The 16,766-nt window shown below is 37.5% G+C and overlaps 1 long non-coding RNA gene across 1 annotated transcript in view; it reads left to right on the top strand.

Annotated features, from left to right (window-relative positions):
* Positions 1-16,344, top strand: part of LOC141929757 (uncharacterized) — a 137,745-nt gene extending 121,401 nt beyond the window's left edge. Inside the window, exons 2-3 of the long non-coding RNA XR_012625094.1 lie at positions 14,797-14,917; positions 16,231-16,344. This is a non-coding gene — a long non-coding RNA (uncharacterized LOC141929757). The remainder of the gene's footprint in view (positions 1-14,796; positions 14,918-16,230) is intronic.
* Positions 16,345-16,766: the final 422 nt, after the last annotated feature.

Here is a 16,766-nt window from a genome sequence, read left to right as displayed (position 1 = left end):
TGTTATGCCCATCTTCAAAAAAGATCAGGAGGGTCTTGGGAACTGCTGGCCATAAAGCCTCAATTCAGTCCTGAGCAAGGCCTCCTGGAAAGCATTTCCAGGCACAGGAAGGACAAGAAGGCGACCAGTATCAGCCCGTAGGGAGTTACCAGGCCCAAACTGTGCATGACCAACCGATTGCTTCCTGTAATGAAATGACTGGCTTTGTGGCTCAGGGTAGAGCCAGGTTTTCAGAAGTGTCCTTTAGTACCTTTGTAGCCAAACTGAGAAGGTATGAACTGGATAGGACAGCTACAAGGGTGCAAGCTGACTGCACTGCTGGATTCAGAGACTGTGGTTCTAAGTGAGTGTGTCAGTGGTTCAGAGTCCAAATACCAACCGGTTATAAGTGATGTATGCTGAAGGTTCATACTGGGGCTGATACTCTTTCACTATTTTTATAAGCAACCTGGGCAATGGCATGGAATACATCCTCAGCAAGTTCATGGCTAACACCAAATTGGATGGGAGCTATAGAGAAGATGGACCCATATGCTTCTCAAAACGTACAGCAAAAGGGCAAGAAGCAACAGATACCAAATGTAGCAAGATAAATTCCATAGATACAAGGAAAGTTTCCCCACAGTGCATGTGGTTAAAGCAGTAGACCAGACTGTCCAGAGATTGTGGAATAACTATCCTTGATGATACTGGGATCTGACTGGACAAAGCCCTGATCTAACGTTCAGGTTGACACTGCTCTGATGCATTATACAGAGTTCTAATATCTGGCATGCTGGTTGTCTCCCTTGGCATTTTGAAGACATGAAAAATTATGCTTTGGAGGACTTGCCAGCTAAATTCTTCCCCTGCAGTTTTGCTGCATTACATATCTAATTTCCACGCATCCAACGTTTGAACTTTATTATTTTCATCCTTCCAAAATACAGAAGTTATATTAAAGTGTCTCTAAAGCCCCATGGATTTAACAAGTTATGCTGATTAATGGAGTTAATTACTTATCTGTTAAAATGTTACAGAAATGAACTAAAAAGATATTATTTTACTTTAATTTTTTAGTTCTCCTTTCACTTAATACACTTGCTTCTTCTATGACAGAAACTAAAACAATGAACAAGGCAAAAGAAAGACATATTGCAGAGTCCTTTATCAGGGAAATAAATTTCAAGATCCTTCATTGCTTAAGCTTTGCATTTCAGTTTATGCATGTGAGTACCTTTGCCTTTTCAGACATGGAGACTTACATGTGACATCTAATGACAGTAAGACTAAATGAATATTCCTATATTTTTGGGTTTTTGTAAATCAGATAGCTGACTAAACCTCAAAAGGAGAACTGCTTTGCTGTGTCTGCAGGGTAAAGTTGGAGAAACTGTTTGGAAATGATAATCAGGCTGGGCTTCTCTACAAAAGGAACGTCTGCTAATCTCAGGTACATATCTAGTCCCCTACACATATTTGAGCAATTCACTAGCAGCAGCATACTAATCTTCACTCTTGTGAAATAGGGAACTACTATTATCTCCATTTTACAATTAGAAACCAAGACAGAGGAAATACTAAAAAAAAAAGTGGCAAGAACAAAAAAACTGAATAGCAGCCTCATCAATTGCAGATGACTTTCTCATGCTTCTGTATCTTTTTATAGGTTTTTAGCTAGACCATCGTCTCAGCCAGAAGGGTAATCCCTATGTTTCTAGTGCCTGAATACTGTACCTTTTAATAACATTATAAAAGTATTAGTGCAGCTTTAATCTTATTCCCGTTTCAATCATAACTATTATTTGGCATGGAGAAAAACTCCCACAAAACACTGTCATAGAAGCTTAGCTTCGCAGTACAGTTCAAAAAAAAGCAATTAGCTACTTATTAGTTAATGGACAACTATCAATGACCTGTGAGAGTTACATCCCAGATCAGTATCAGCAGTAAGCATAATAAGTTTGTAACTTCCAGCCAGTGAAAAGGGAGATACTGCCATTTTCCATGATGAAGTATCTTCCACTTCATGAATGCAATCAGGTATAGAAATACAACATCACTGGGTTTTACAATGCAAATTTAGTCATCTCTACGTACTGTGTTCAGTGTAAATGTCCTCAAATGCATAAAATGAAGCACAGTGAACAAAAAATATGCACAATTTGTTACACAGAGCATGGAAGGGGTGTTTGCTCAGACAGACTCTGAGCACCATCTGGGAGACAAGTGTTTAGTTTTGCAACAGATTGCATAATTTTCATGTAGAATCTGGAGAAAAGCTCTAAATGCTTTAATAGATAGTTGATTTAACATGCATTTAATCTTTGTTTTGTGTTGTCTTAAAGGCTATGCATATGTTTTGAATGACGGAAGTAGTCATTAACTTATTACAGTGCTCATCCCCTTTGCATGATTTGCTTTCTTTTCTTTTCTTCTCGTTGCGTGTGTCTGTGTGCATGCAATATTTCACCTTACAGAGTTCGTTTTCACAGCACATGGTAATTAATCTTAGTAAAAAGCCAAGCATCTACTGCATATGCATGCCATTTGATTGATTAGATTAAAAATTTAATGTTACAGTTCATACATTAGCAATATTTCAATATAACATATACCAAGGACTCTACTATCAATAATAAGAATACTTCAAGAACACAAATTAACACCTGAAGCATAAGAATGACCTTGAGAGAATGAAGTGCTTTACCTAAAACACATTGCTTAAAATGTATTTAAACTGTGCGAAAAAAGCTGTAGAAAGCACTGCCCTTCAGAATAGGAAAATTTCTGATAAAGAATTTCTCACTTGGAGCTTTTTAGAAGTGGCGTAACGTTTAGAAACACTACATTCATTTTTAGTTTTTTTTTTACTGGTATCCAACTAAAGAGTTCTGCTACACAATACTAAAAAGCTATACATTAGAACTTTTTTCAATCTTCTTCTTGCACAAGTTAATAAAAACATTGGAAGCCATAAACTGAGGATTCACTTTATTAGGGCCAGAAACATAGAGAAAGAAATATAATAAATTGAGACTATACATATTGTATAAAAAAGGCATGCTGTATTATGTGACATTGTTATGACAAAATGAAATACATCCTTCATTTGGATATCTGTTCTTCTATATCCAAAAGCAAAAGTACATCAAAATACTTCTACACTGATTGACTTGTAATGCAATGCACTGCAGCATCTTTGAACCTTAAGCAATGATAATGCTTTCAAACCTGCTATAAACTGGGTCAACTGTATGAAGATATTGTAAAAAATGATGCAGTAATTCAATTTAGCACTGTGTGAAAACCGCACAATAGCAGGATTAAAGGTTCTGAAAATGAAGACAAGTGGTTCATTATTAACTCCTTAAATGTTGTTTCTTCTGCCTTTCCTGGAATGTCATTTATCTGTAGCTTAGGATTGTAATTTTTGTGTCATGATACAGTGTATACATTCTATATTGCATCTCCATATGAGCACACTGAAGTTTCCCCAAAGGCTTAATAACCTTTATGAAATAAGTCAGCATTCACTATTAATTTTACCCACATAGGTAACAAAAATAAATTAGAAAGAAAAAGCATTATACAATCATATAAAAGCTGTGGCATGTACAAAACATAGTCAATTTAAAAAAAAAAAAAAAAAAAGGAGAAAAGCAGCTGTTTAAGTGGCCAAAGAGCAGCATAAAAGAAGAAAAAAAGAAAGTAATGCTAAATCTGCAAATGGGAAGTGCTTGTATGCAGTAGAGATACCCCTATTTGTTCCTTGTATAATGCAATAATTTAAACAGCTGGCCTCTTTTGTAACATGGTAATTTTATAGACATCATTTCTTTATGTGCCTAAAGAGGTCTTTTTTTTTTTCCTTGGGCTATTGTGTGTTGTATGTGCATGTGAATATGTTTTGGATCAGCATGTGTGACTGCCATGGCCATTCTTTCAGCAGGAAGTCCAGTCTCTGTCCCAGTGTATAACAATAGCACGCCATGCTGATGATCACCAGAATCCAGTGCTCGATTCACAGGCAACGTCAAAATGAGTAACAATCGAAGAGAAACCAGCCTGGAATGATTTAAAGAGCTGGGTAAGCCTAAAGATGAAAAAAAAAAAAAAAAAAAAAAAAAATCCTGCTCCAGGGGAGCAATTGTACTTTTGTGTATGGATCTATAAAAAACCTCCTCTGAATTCTTTGAGAGCTTCGATAGCTTCAATTAAATTCAGTCTGGACATCTAAAAATAAAGTTGATAATAGACAGAAGTGTAGTCTTACTTCTGCTGTGGAAGATTATCTTTCTTCCAAACTGTAATATGTTTGATAGCACTGATTTTTGAACTTAATCTTATTCTTAATTGGCAGAGGATTGATGCAAAATTCTATTTGGCACTTAGTATTTGTGCCTAAATTGACAGACAGTGTGCTCCAAAATGCATGTTATGGTTCTGGCTACCACCAGTCATCCAGACCAAGGGATCTGCTGGTGCTCCTCCCCATCTGCCTGAGGCTTTCTTGCCAGTAGCAGCTAGGCCAGACTGATGTGTCCTGGGTCTGATTTCAACACAGACAGGATGCAGCTAGGGCTGGTTAACTTGGTTCTAGAAAGCAGTCTTAGGTCCCCTAGTTTAAGTGTGTGCATGGCATTGCCCACAACTAGAACTGTAGTTGCTTGGCCATCACAACAACTAAATTAAAAATTAATGTTGGAGAAAAATCATAACAATCCAAAATAGCAACTTGAGTGATGATCAGCACCGATATTATTACTAACGAAGAAGTCTCAAACCTAAATTTAGTGACTCAAATGCAACTTACGTGTTTTAAAGAATTTGCAGTTTATTTTCCTCTGCTTCCCCATCTCAAATAGTAGTAGTGATTATATAAATTACTACTCCCTTTTGAACTCATGGTTACAGATCCCAGAGCACAGAAGCTATGTGATACCTCACCTATTTCTGTATCATTTCATTATGCAGATCTGGTGGCACATGGGATGCAGCCTGCATCATCTCCTTGCTTCAACTTCTGCCATAATTCATAGTAAAACCATTGGTCAGTGAGCTCAACTGTAATATTAGTGTTGGGTCTGTCATTAAGTCAGCATGAGATGAAAGAGAGTAGCTGAGCATATAGAAAAGCACTCATACAAAGAGACTTCACTCAGTGGCACAAATGGATATCATAAGTGGAAAATATGTTAAATAAATGTTGTGACAGAACTGTTTGTTTTGAGAATAAAGAGAGAGAAGAGGGATAGAGTCTTCTAACTGTGTAAATTATCATTAAGCAATTAACACTTTCTCCATCTGTGGTCCAAAACATAAGTTGTTCTCCTTCAGAAGTGATCATACATTATGAATGTATATCTCTAGGAACAAGGAAGGATGTGCAACTTACCAGTTTCTTTTTTTAAAAGTATAAACGTTTAATTGTATAACAGAAAATGGACTGAAGGAGTAAGGTAAACTCTAAAATCAGAGTGGGAGCAATTTTTTTTTCCCCTATAATAATAATAATGTAGATTATATTTGTGAGGTAAATTTATAAACCCCTCATACTGTTTGTTTTCTCAGTTTTTGCAGTTTTCTCAGCTTGGATGAAGACAATGATTCAACCTTTATGTTTGCTTATAGTCAATCTCATGTTTAAATTACTGGAATTTGCAACTAGAGGTTTCACACTCTGGAAAAGCACTCTATTTATGGAGGACGAAAATCAATGATCCTATTGCTCTTAAATTTTTTCAGAAGGGTTTTTTTTGGGTGTTTTTTCTTGATGCACAACCACCTGTTCTGGAACTTCCATAATTTCATAGTGTCTTTATGGTAACTTTCAAGGCATCCTGAAACTCAGTTTCACACTAACAGAATTTAACTGAATTTGTACTTACCAAAATCAGTATACATGGTTAACTTCATGAAACTGAGATTAGCTAAACCTTGAGATACAATGTCTACCAGAGCATCAGATTTCTATCATGACCATGCAATGGGAACAACTTCCAGATTTCAGGTTCATGGTGTGAAAAGGATGTTTGTGTTAAGTTCGGTACTGTTGCAGAGAGCAGTTCTGCATCGGTTGGATCAAGTGAGCACAGAGGTACACGGGGATTAATTTGGAAAGGTAATCCATGGTCTGATCAGCAAACAATTAAAATCTCTGAAATAAAATTCAACTGCGGGACAGCAAAATGAGGAATGGAAATTACAGCAATATACTCCCACTTTTTATATTTTCCTAAATTTATTCATTTACTCATGTTGACCAGTATGCTTGTGAATGCAAAATGTAGTTTGCTTTTATGCATATCTTGCTGTATATAAATGCTTGTTTCTAAGTAGTAATAATATGCATTTTAGGGATATGATCCAATATCTGCTGAAATCAGAAGAGAAGTCTGTATTGCTCTCCAGCTTATTTGAAACAGGTCCAGATCAGGAAAACAAGCGATACATTCAGTGTTTCTGAGTGAAGTAACATGCATCAATTAACTGTGCCACAGTTAGTTCTTGGCGGCTTCTTTGCAAAGTGATTGCCAGTTGCTTTTGATAGTTATGAATGAAATTAAGACCTTCAGGGTGGAAAAGCACGTACAGTCCTTAGCTGTTTTATATGAAAAAAAATTATGTTTTCATATGGGGCACAATAGCAAAGAAACAGGGTTTTCAAAGTGACATTCCTGTGCTAGAGCTCCCGATAAGTACCTGTATATGGGTACCATCAGCAGAGCCGGCAGAACAAGCCATATTTGGATGAATCCCTTGGCAAAGTGATAATCTGTGCAGAAAGGAAAAGCAAGTTTGCTTTCTTGGGGTGAAGCTGGGGTGGACATAATCAAAACGTGGGTGAGAGATGATGCATAACCTTTAACGTGCAAAAGATTAAAGCATGAGGTGGCAAAGAGTAAATGTGGACTTCTAAATTTGTTTGGTAAGATAGATGTGCAATTAGAGGAAGCAGAAATTTAAGACCAAATAAACCCTAAATAGAAGGCAGACCTGTCTGCCATGATAAGGTAGTCATTTAGGCCCACAACAAGTGTCAGTACAGTAATTAGAATATACTGAGAAATCTGATTGGAATTTTTGCATGATGAGAGCATTGCCAACTGCTTTTGATATTGGCTGATAGCAACAGTAACAGGCTGACAACACCTGTTCTGAATTCTTTACCAGCAAGAGGGGAAGATGCTTTTCAGTGGATTTATCCTTTTGCATCTCCCCTTTCTTTTCCAGCCTCTTAAGTCCTTTGTAAACAAATAAACAGCAACGATATCGTGAAGGGTTAATTGTGCCAGGCATTGCTCAAGCTCACTTAAGAAGAGGTGCCATATATAAATTGCACTCTTCATGTGTGAGCTTCCCTCATGTGTTACATTTGCCATCAAGTTTTGGATTCACTTTGCAAGTTTTCAGAGAAATATTATTCTATTCTGATGTTTTTCATAAGCACTGGCAAAAGGTTTTGCTGTCCTGTCTCTCTCCCCTGGAATTTCAGCTTGCTCGAAACAAAGAAAAGATTATTTGCAATAGATCAATATTCCCTTAAGATGTAAATGCATCAGCTTTTCTAAGTGAAGCAAGATTTGGCCTGGCCAGTACTAATGTTAGATCTCAAAGGATATCTCAGGGGCTGCAGAAATTGTAACGAGGAATCAATAACTAGAACAAATCTCTCACAGGCCTGATGCAGCCTCTCAGATATGTTTGTGTCTTTGTATAACTGGAGGTAGTTTTCTGCAAATGAGATGCAAAATGGAGGAATTTGGGAAATTCATGTGTTAGTTTTAGTGCTGGGCAGGACTGTAAGTTTGATCCCAGCGGTGAGATTGTGCTGTCAGTAATCATATTCTTCCTACCTAAATTGCCACCAGAGGAAATACTCTCCTTTACTCACCCCTCTTAGCTGGTATACGTTGCTTCCTTTTACTGTTTAAGCAGAGGCTGTGTGTCACCCTAGGTATGCCTGAATTATGGTTTGGATTAAAGAGAATAATTTTTATACAATGTTTTGGGGTGAAATGAGCAGTTTCAAGTCCTACAAATGTATGCAGAGTATTTTGCTCTCTCCCACACTGTTCTTGGATGTGAACATGCTGAGCTTTCCTGTATCCATTTAATAGCTTTATAAGAAAATGAGTCAGGATTATGCTGCTGGACCACCACAGCAAGCTTTCTGTCCATCAGGGCATGAGGGACTATGTAAATATATGCATATATCTATATATATCAGGGGCTATTTTTTGTACCCCCTTAAAGTGAACTGTTCTGATATTTTGCCAGGGTGGAGACCCAGGGCAAGTTGAATGTCTTAGCTGAATGCTGAGTGTATTTATAAGGCGAGCAGGAATCCTGTTGTATTTATTAATAATCTGAGATGCACAGAAAGTCTGCAAACAGCTTGGTATTCATAAAACGTAAGAAAAGTTCAGATGCTGCATACTGGGATGTTACAATTCCATTACAGTAAGGACCTTTTGCCTTTGTTTTGTGAATGACTTTTTCATTTATGGAGTCCCTCTTTGTTCTTCTCTCCAAGCTATCGTTTTTTTGTGTTAATTAAAACCCAGACGATTAAGTAGACAAAAGTGCACTCAAGCTTCTGTGCACACCCAGCTGAAAACAGGGCCAAATGACCACAAAGATGCTAGCAGAGATGCGAGCCTCGTCACTGGAGTAGAATGACTGAATATGAAATTCATTATTGGGAAGCAAAGTGACATTTAAATTATGCTGGTGTTTCTCCTACAGGCTTCTGACAGGGTATTTTCAGAAAGAAAATTAAATGAGTTACAAGGCACTTAAATGCAATGCTTGAAAATGGTATCTTAATGTGTTTGATTCTTAAACGAAATGTTAGCCCTGTGTATCTCTATGATTTTACCATGAATGTGACATGTAAAACTGACACTGTATCTCCTCAAATCTTCAGTGCAATAACTTGCATCCTTTAAATGCTGGTCTTGTGCCATTTCTGTTGAACCTACACAATAGAATTAGTCATGTGGAGAGGGGAACAGCTGGCAAAAAAAAAAAAAAAAAAAAAAAAAGGCATGAGCAATGAGCAGCCAACTTCTTAGCATTGTCACAGGTAAAAGACAGCAGTGAATCACAGGCAAGTGCAAACCTATCCAGGGAAAAAAAGCCAGTAATAAAGGTGATTCAACTGTAATGTCAGGCTCTCTCAAGGAAGTCATCTGCAGATGGATAGAGAAGTGGAGAAGAAATGGCTTCAGACAGGTGAAGGCTAATTTTTGATGTTGAAAAGAAAGCTTCATCCTTCTTGTCTGAGGCCCCAGTTTGAAAAGGGTATTTATCTATGGGGTTAACTTCATCAGCTCCACTAACTGCACTCCAGTGAGAGCTAAGAAGATAATTAAAATTACCACCATGCTTAATCAACTTGCCAGCATAGGGATACTCTCTTCAATTGGGGCACAATTAAATTAAAGTTAACTTCTTCTAAATATATGCAAGAAGTAGACATCTGGCAAAGTCTAGCTGAAAATGCACAGAGCTGCATTATGACAATCTCCAAGGAGAAAGGAAATGGAAAGTGAAAGGATATGAGAGAGCAAGACTTCTGCCAAGTCCTTTAATCTTTGTTTTGCAATGCAGCCTACCAATCACAAAAAATACTAATGATTTCACTAATTTATTGCTAAATCACTAAACTAGGAATTTCACTCATTTGCCCATATATACATAATATACATATGAAAACGTATGCATATACATTAATGTACATTATTTAAAAATGTTTCAGTAAGCATCTATAACTGTTGTTGTGTTTCACAACAATTTGTAAGTGCAATTAAAAGGTCTGAAAATTATATAAAAGGAAGCAGACTAATTGAGCTAATCAGAGACAAGATCAAGGCCCTCCTGGCCTTGAAATCTATAGCTCCATGAAAGGGAGTCTTTGAATATTTGCTGAATCTGAGGATATTAATAATCAGCAGTTACAGTTCTGTCCATCTACAAGGGGCATCAAAGAATTAATTTTTACAACATGCCCAGAAGGTAAATAGCAGAATCCCTATTAATTTTACTGAATCACAAAGTCAAGAAGACCTGCTAAAGCCACAGCTGGAACTAGTCACAGCCAGATTATATATTTCAAATTCCTGATTCCTAATCTCTGAGCATCTGCTAAAAGCTCACTAAAGACAAAAAGGCTTCTATTCAGATCTGGTCTGATAAAAAGTGTGACTGGCAGTTGTGCTCTCACACTCTGAAAAGTCAGAATGCTTTAAAAATAATTCAGAGTGTAAGTAAATAATTATCTTTTCTTATTTTTCTCTACAGTAGGAACCTTGAAGAACCTTTTCAAATGTGAAACCCACATTTCAGAAGTGCTTTAAAGAGTACAGTCACTCACCAAGAGCTAAAACCTAGGACCCATCAAGCACTTCCTATTTTAAATTATATTTATCTTTATCTTGCAAAGGCATCACCCCATTCCTTTTACTTAACTATGCAAAAAAAGGTAATAATTCTCTTTTTCTTCCCCATAAACTGTAGAAGTAGTAAGTTCATTAGCTATGGTTTTGACTTTTCTGTGCTTCTTTATGTAAGTTGCTGTTTCATTCATGGGGGAATGTTGTAAAAGTACTGATGGAGGCTGAAGAAATGCCTTGTTAATTTATTCCTTAGTGAGATATCATTCGAATGCTTTGGAATGGCACTAAGTCTCCTGAGTTCCCAAGTCTTCCCATATGGCTTGTTCTAGCCTGGCCACAATGCCTGAGGAGTAGAATATAATTAGAGCTCTACTTTCAGGAGATCATCCTCCTTTTTCACCAGGTACTTCCTCTTGATGGGATCTGATTGTTGATCTTGCCCTTGTTTTCTATTTTACATCTTAAATACAAGATTTTACAAAATAGTTCAGTGTATCAGATGTTCATTTTCAGCCCAAATGTGTGGTATCTTCAAATATGGCAACAGTCAGTCCCTTCTCAAGTCATCGGTTTAACATTGGGTTCCAAAGGCAAATTAAAAGGGGGATTTATACTTAAATTGTTGTCTGCACTCCTGAATGAAATGTGTCAGAATCCATTTGAGTTAACTAGACTAGTTTATACTATAGTGGGTTTTTTTCCACTTTTAAACAGTTCCATGATAGCCGAGAGCGTCATTTCAGCAGGTGATGACTCTTACTCTGCTCATCATGGGTCTCCCCGGGGGGGCAGCTGCCCAGCAGGCTGACAGGGTAGGACGGCTCCTGCTAGAGCCTGGTTCAGGCAACGGCTGCTCTTCCCGTATCTCAGACCTCGCACACAACCTCCAAAGGCGCCTACCCAGAGCCGAACGCTTGGAATGCAGACAGCTCCCGCCAGCTGGGAGGGAAAATTTGGAACCAATGAGGAATATAAAATGAGGCTCTTGACATATATGCATGATGAAGTTTGTATACAGATGCAAACCCAGAAGCATTTGACGTGCAGGGTCTTTACAGACCTGACACCATCCCTGGAGGTATTTAAGACGTGTAGATGTGGTGCTTAGGGACACGGTTTAGTGGTGGACTTGGCAGTGTTAGGTGTTTGGACTCGATGATCTTTTCCAGTCTAAATGATTCTATGATTCTGTGACACAACACACTTACAAAGCGCAAATTGATTTTAAGTTACTTATATGTTGGAAAAGAAAGAGTATTACTGAACACCTTCAGTTGAGTCTGGCAGTTATTCTAAATAGAAGAAAGCACCAACATCCAAAAATCTTAGACCATAAAAAAGCCACTGTTCATCCTGCAAGTGTATTAATTATCACTGGCAAATAAAACACTGAAACACCCTCCATGTTTCTGTAAGGGGAGACTGAGCAGTTCAACTCCTGAAGCTCCTACTCAGGCAGAATTTGCCAGTTCTTACACCAGATCTCAGCAGGCTTGATTTGAACGAAGTTGTAGGCTTGAAGCCATAAAGTTTAGGTATTAGAAAGGTAGCTCCAGTGGGAAGAAAATGCAAAAATCAAATTGTCTGAAATTTTACTCTTTGAGTCATGAACACATTCTTCTGAAAAGTTAAGCAAGTGATTAGCAAGTTATCAAAACTGTCCATGCTGGACTACCTCCACACAGAAAAAAATGGATGCTTTCATTAATAGTAATCCCAGAAAACCATTCTGACATGCTCATTTTTATTTTCTTCCATTGGCAATCAAAGAACTGTGCTTGTGAGGGAAAGAACATTCTAATATCCCCATCATCTTTTCCCCTTTCCTTTCAAAATGAAAAGAGTACATCTCTTCATTTCTCTGTTGTGTTCAGCTACTCTTTTACAACAGTGGGTCGTGAAACCAGAACTCCCACTGTCATAGGATCAGAGACAGGCTTAATATTTTAGAGGTGGTTCTGAAGTCCTGAGAAATCCTTCAAAAGCTGTATGCTTTTAGCTGTGCTGAATTGCTACTGTCTTCAGATCTGATCTTTCCAGCAGTTGATTTTCCCTTTATCCTGTGTGACCAGACATCTCCCATAGGAGAAATTATGGTTCTGGCTTTCCTAAAATTCCCAGTGGCACAAAAATGGGTCACACTTTGAATCCTGTTTACACTAGCTTCACAAACTTACTCATTGCTTTTATCATGCAGATGGTTGTATGTAAGAAAACATATTTGTTAGATGTAAATTTTAGCTGCTTGGGGTCTCTGTCTCTATGTAATATCTAGCCTAATGTCACCACAGGACAACATTTATGTTTTCATTTAAAAATAAAGTAAGCAGATGGGACTTCTCTCATCCATAGAGTAGTAAATTAAAAACAAAAGTAACAATTTTTTTAATGTTGTACTCTGCTGGGATGAGAGTTTGGCATTATGACATCTGGTCTAATTTGAGTATTCCAGTAGCTGCTGTACAGCATTTACTAAAACACTGAAAGGAAGCCTGATAATACTATTTTTGCATAATCCCTGTGAACATGTACACAGAAAGTCTGTGCTTACCCACCTCTCAGCAAAGTAAAAAAGTGACTTTCATGGCATATGCCAAGTAGTAATCACTATAGTTGAAATGCAGTCATACAAAGTCCATTTGAGATTATCTGTCCATGAAGACAATGGGAAAGAGAAGAAGAAAAGAGATAGCAGTCTCCCAATTTGTACTTTGAAAATGTCTTCCCAAGTGAACAGCTTTTTCTCAGTAATCTTCCAACCATTAGGGCAAGTTACTGAGATTCCACTGAATATTCAAAATGTTTCTTCAACAGGTAGAGATCTTACGGTGCCAAGAAACTATCAAGAAATAACTTAATTTTTGTCCTCTAATTATAAACAATTAAAACTTGTCATCTTTAACCAGACACAAAGCATGACTAGTAAATGATTAAATAATTTTTGAGAGTTCAACATAACATGCCACAGATATGCCATAAAATTGAAATGCCTAATGTATCTAAGTACAAAACCCAAGTAAACTAAATAGATAAATGGGCAGATTGCAATTCCCAGGAAATAATGCCTTTCGCTCTTCTGTGGAATAAAGAAGTTCTCATTTTAAAGTCATTGACTCTGGTCAAAAAATTACCTGCTGGAAACTGCTGCAGTTGCTAGTTGGTATCAGGTCAAATATTAGTGAGAAAATCAAGTCAGGCTTCTCCTTCAGTGGTAAAGCAATCTAGCAGATACATTACTGGATAAACTTTGAAGAACTGAGCTCCATTCCTTGCTTGACTTCTGGCTGAACTGATGGTAAGTCACAGCTGTGCTATCTCCATAAAATGCCTAAGATTCCTCACCTGCAACAAAGGAATAAGGTTAGTGTTACTAATACTTCTAAATGGATTTATATAGTGCTTTGAAAAAAAACCCCAGAAGTAGTGTGGTTTGTTTGGAGGTGGGGGTGGTTTTTGCAGCAAGTAACTAGGTTCAACCAGCAGTGAGAGAATGCATTTAGCTCCTATCCTTCAGCTTTCAGTTTGGAACTGAGTCACAAGTGCTGAGGTCAGTGGGAACACAGTGACCTTCCAGACATGACGGATGCCTTCCAGCTCTGTACACCACACTACCTTTTCATGAGCACCAAGGGTACTTAGAAAGGAGACATTCTCTTAGATTTTTTCAGGAAAACACTTTTGGCAAATCCAGCCAAAATACAAGTTCTTTTTACATACTTTACATGACTTTTTTAGGGAAAACTAACAATGCATCAACCTGAGAGGAAGTGCTTTTTTTCAGTCAGACTGTAGTAGGGCTTCATAAGCATTTACCTTCTGCTTCTAGCTAAGGAGAATGAACAGTTAGTAATACTAAGTGATATGAGAGAACAGCAAGCCTTGTGTTTATTCAAAGGTTATGCAATTACTGTAGTTGATATTTTTATTCTGTGACAATAATGATACAGTATTTTACACAAATATAATAAATAATGAATATTGTGAGTGCTGATAGTTTAAGGAATTACACTGAGAGAAGAAAAAAAATCTTATTTGGTTTTAAGTGTCATACAAATCTGCTGTGCAAGAGGAATGATGATGAATAAATATACTAGTCTTATGTGGGTAATCCCATATGCATAGTGACCCTGGAACTGGGGCTCTGTATAGGTGCAGGGCAACATCAAAATTTATGCATTTTTAGAATTTAGACCCTAATATGGAAAATGAACTTTCCTCCTGAATCAGCCAGCATGTCTGTACTTTCATTGGCAGTGGCTAGTAACTAAAGTTCAAATGACTTTGAGCCACCTTGTTTTCACACACCTCACCATATTCCGTATTAGTATTGGTCAAAACCAAACTTTTTTCATGAAGAATTTTGAACAAAGAAATCTTAGGGCTTTTTTCTTTCACTTTTTGCTTTTCAATCTAGCTTTCATGGTGGAAATAAAGAACTGGAGTCTAAAAACAAGCATGGACAGAGTTAAAGTACCCATTTGGAAACCTGAAGGATCAGGGATGTCTTAAATAACACCTCCTTCTCTGGACTTAAGGTGGGTGGAAATGCTAACTGTTGTTCAGGGTTTCTTTTGAAAAAATGTGGAAAATTTCCTTCTTTTAGACAGATGGCTAAAAAGTAGATGTTTCCTCTTCTACCTTCATTTATCTCAGTAGCTAAACTACTCACTGAAGAGGTGGGGTACTTCAGTTCACAGCTTCTTCTATCCAGGGAATTGAAATTCAAATTTAAATCCTTATCTGTCTTTCTGGAGAGTGCTTCATCACCACTGTATGTTGCACCATGTGTATATCTGTAAGTATGCAAGAGAGCATTTTTCTCATTTTTTTTAGGGAAGCAGTTTATTTTGCATGACATACTAATTAGGGAGCAGATGCACTCCTTTACAGTCTAATCTTATGGTTAGAATGCTTTCCTGGGAGGGAGAAAAAAATGTAGGTTCAGAATCCCTAAAACATGGGAAGTAATTCAAAACAGACCTGCTGCACTCCGCTGTGTTCTGAGAACTGGATATAAAAAGTTACCGCCAATTACCATTCTTGTATTCTTCTAATACTACATTTTAAAGTTCTCAGGCAATTAAAAATGAAGATTTTGTGCTGGAACAGTTTTGCTCTTTAGTAGTAATGGAGAAAATCTGGTCTTTGCAAGTAGCATTCCCATATGGACTCCAGAAATATGTTTTATTGTCTTTAGAGCAAGAACTAATTCAGAGAAAGGCTCTTTTATCTGCCACCTATGAATCTTGACCTTGACCTAGAAAGTCTATCCTCACTGTTGCATGAGGGGCAATTAAACTTCTGTGAAGCAAAACCTCCCTATCATAGCAAAATATGTCAAGTGTATCAGAGCTCAAACCTCCAACCTCATTTTATTTCCTTTAAAATGTGCCAAGCTGCCTCACATTAATTTCAATAAACTGAGAACAACAGCGTTTAATAGGTTTGAGAAACTTGAAAGTTTCTCTAATCTGTTTTGGGTTGTTAGGGGATTTTTTTTTGAGGGGAGAGCAGGTTTCCAAAGTGAGTAAGACATAGATTTCCAAAACAAGACATGGGGCTCAGACATTTAACTGAGCTACACTGGTCTAAGAAGTTACTGTGTACCAGCTGAATCTCATAGCTGTTAGTAACGGCTCGTGTGCTCACTAATAGCCTTGCCTGATTCTGAGCTAATACAACTTAGGAAAAGCTCAGAGTAACAGACTCTTGCATTTTACTTGGGGAGGGAACAGGCTAGAGTACACAAATGAACTGTTCTATTATGGCAGCTCAGCTGATGGGAAGTAATTTATTAAGCTTATGTTACCAAGTCGTTAATACACTGATCACTGCTATCCTTTCACAGACTCCAAGGAGGAGGGAAGTGTACCCAACTACAGCACATACTGTTGAACAAATCATGGTCAGACAGCTTGCTGAGTTCTTACATAAAGCAAAGATGCTTTTAAAATTCAAGTGGATCCATGGATCCTCAGATTCATACTGTGCATGAAGGAGCATAACATAAAAATCTCTGCTGTTCTGTTTTTGTCAGTAGTATCTGACCACAATAAAGGTTTGCTTGCCTTCAAGAAACGCAGGTAATCATTGTTTTGCTGAGGTCGATGCTTAAATATGCCTTGTTTTCTTATATACCCAAATGAAATGCATCCAGAAGGCCTTTTTATCTTACATCCTTGAAAATGAGAAAGTTTACAACAGGAAAGAGGGTCCTTGATGCTGAAAGGCTTACAGTTTTCCTAGTACAATCAATGCTTCTAGAATGCTGGATCCCAGGGTTCTGCAATTTTGCATTGATCTCATTCACCCCGTTTCCCATGAGAGCCTTTCTGAAATACTGCTATTGAGTAATATGCTCACAACTATGAAGGGAATAGAGAA

The sequence above is a fragment of the Strix aluco genome, chromosome 14 (genome assembly GCF_031877795.1).
Source record: "Strix aluco isolate bStrAlu1 chromosome 14, bStrAlu1.hap1, whole genome shotgun sequence".
NCBI classification, from domain to species: domain Eukaryota; kingdom Metazoa; phylum Chordata; class Aves; order Strigiformes; family Strigidae; genus Strix; species Strix aluco.
This window is presented reverse-complemented; position numbering and strand designations above follow the sequence as displayed.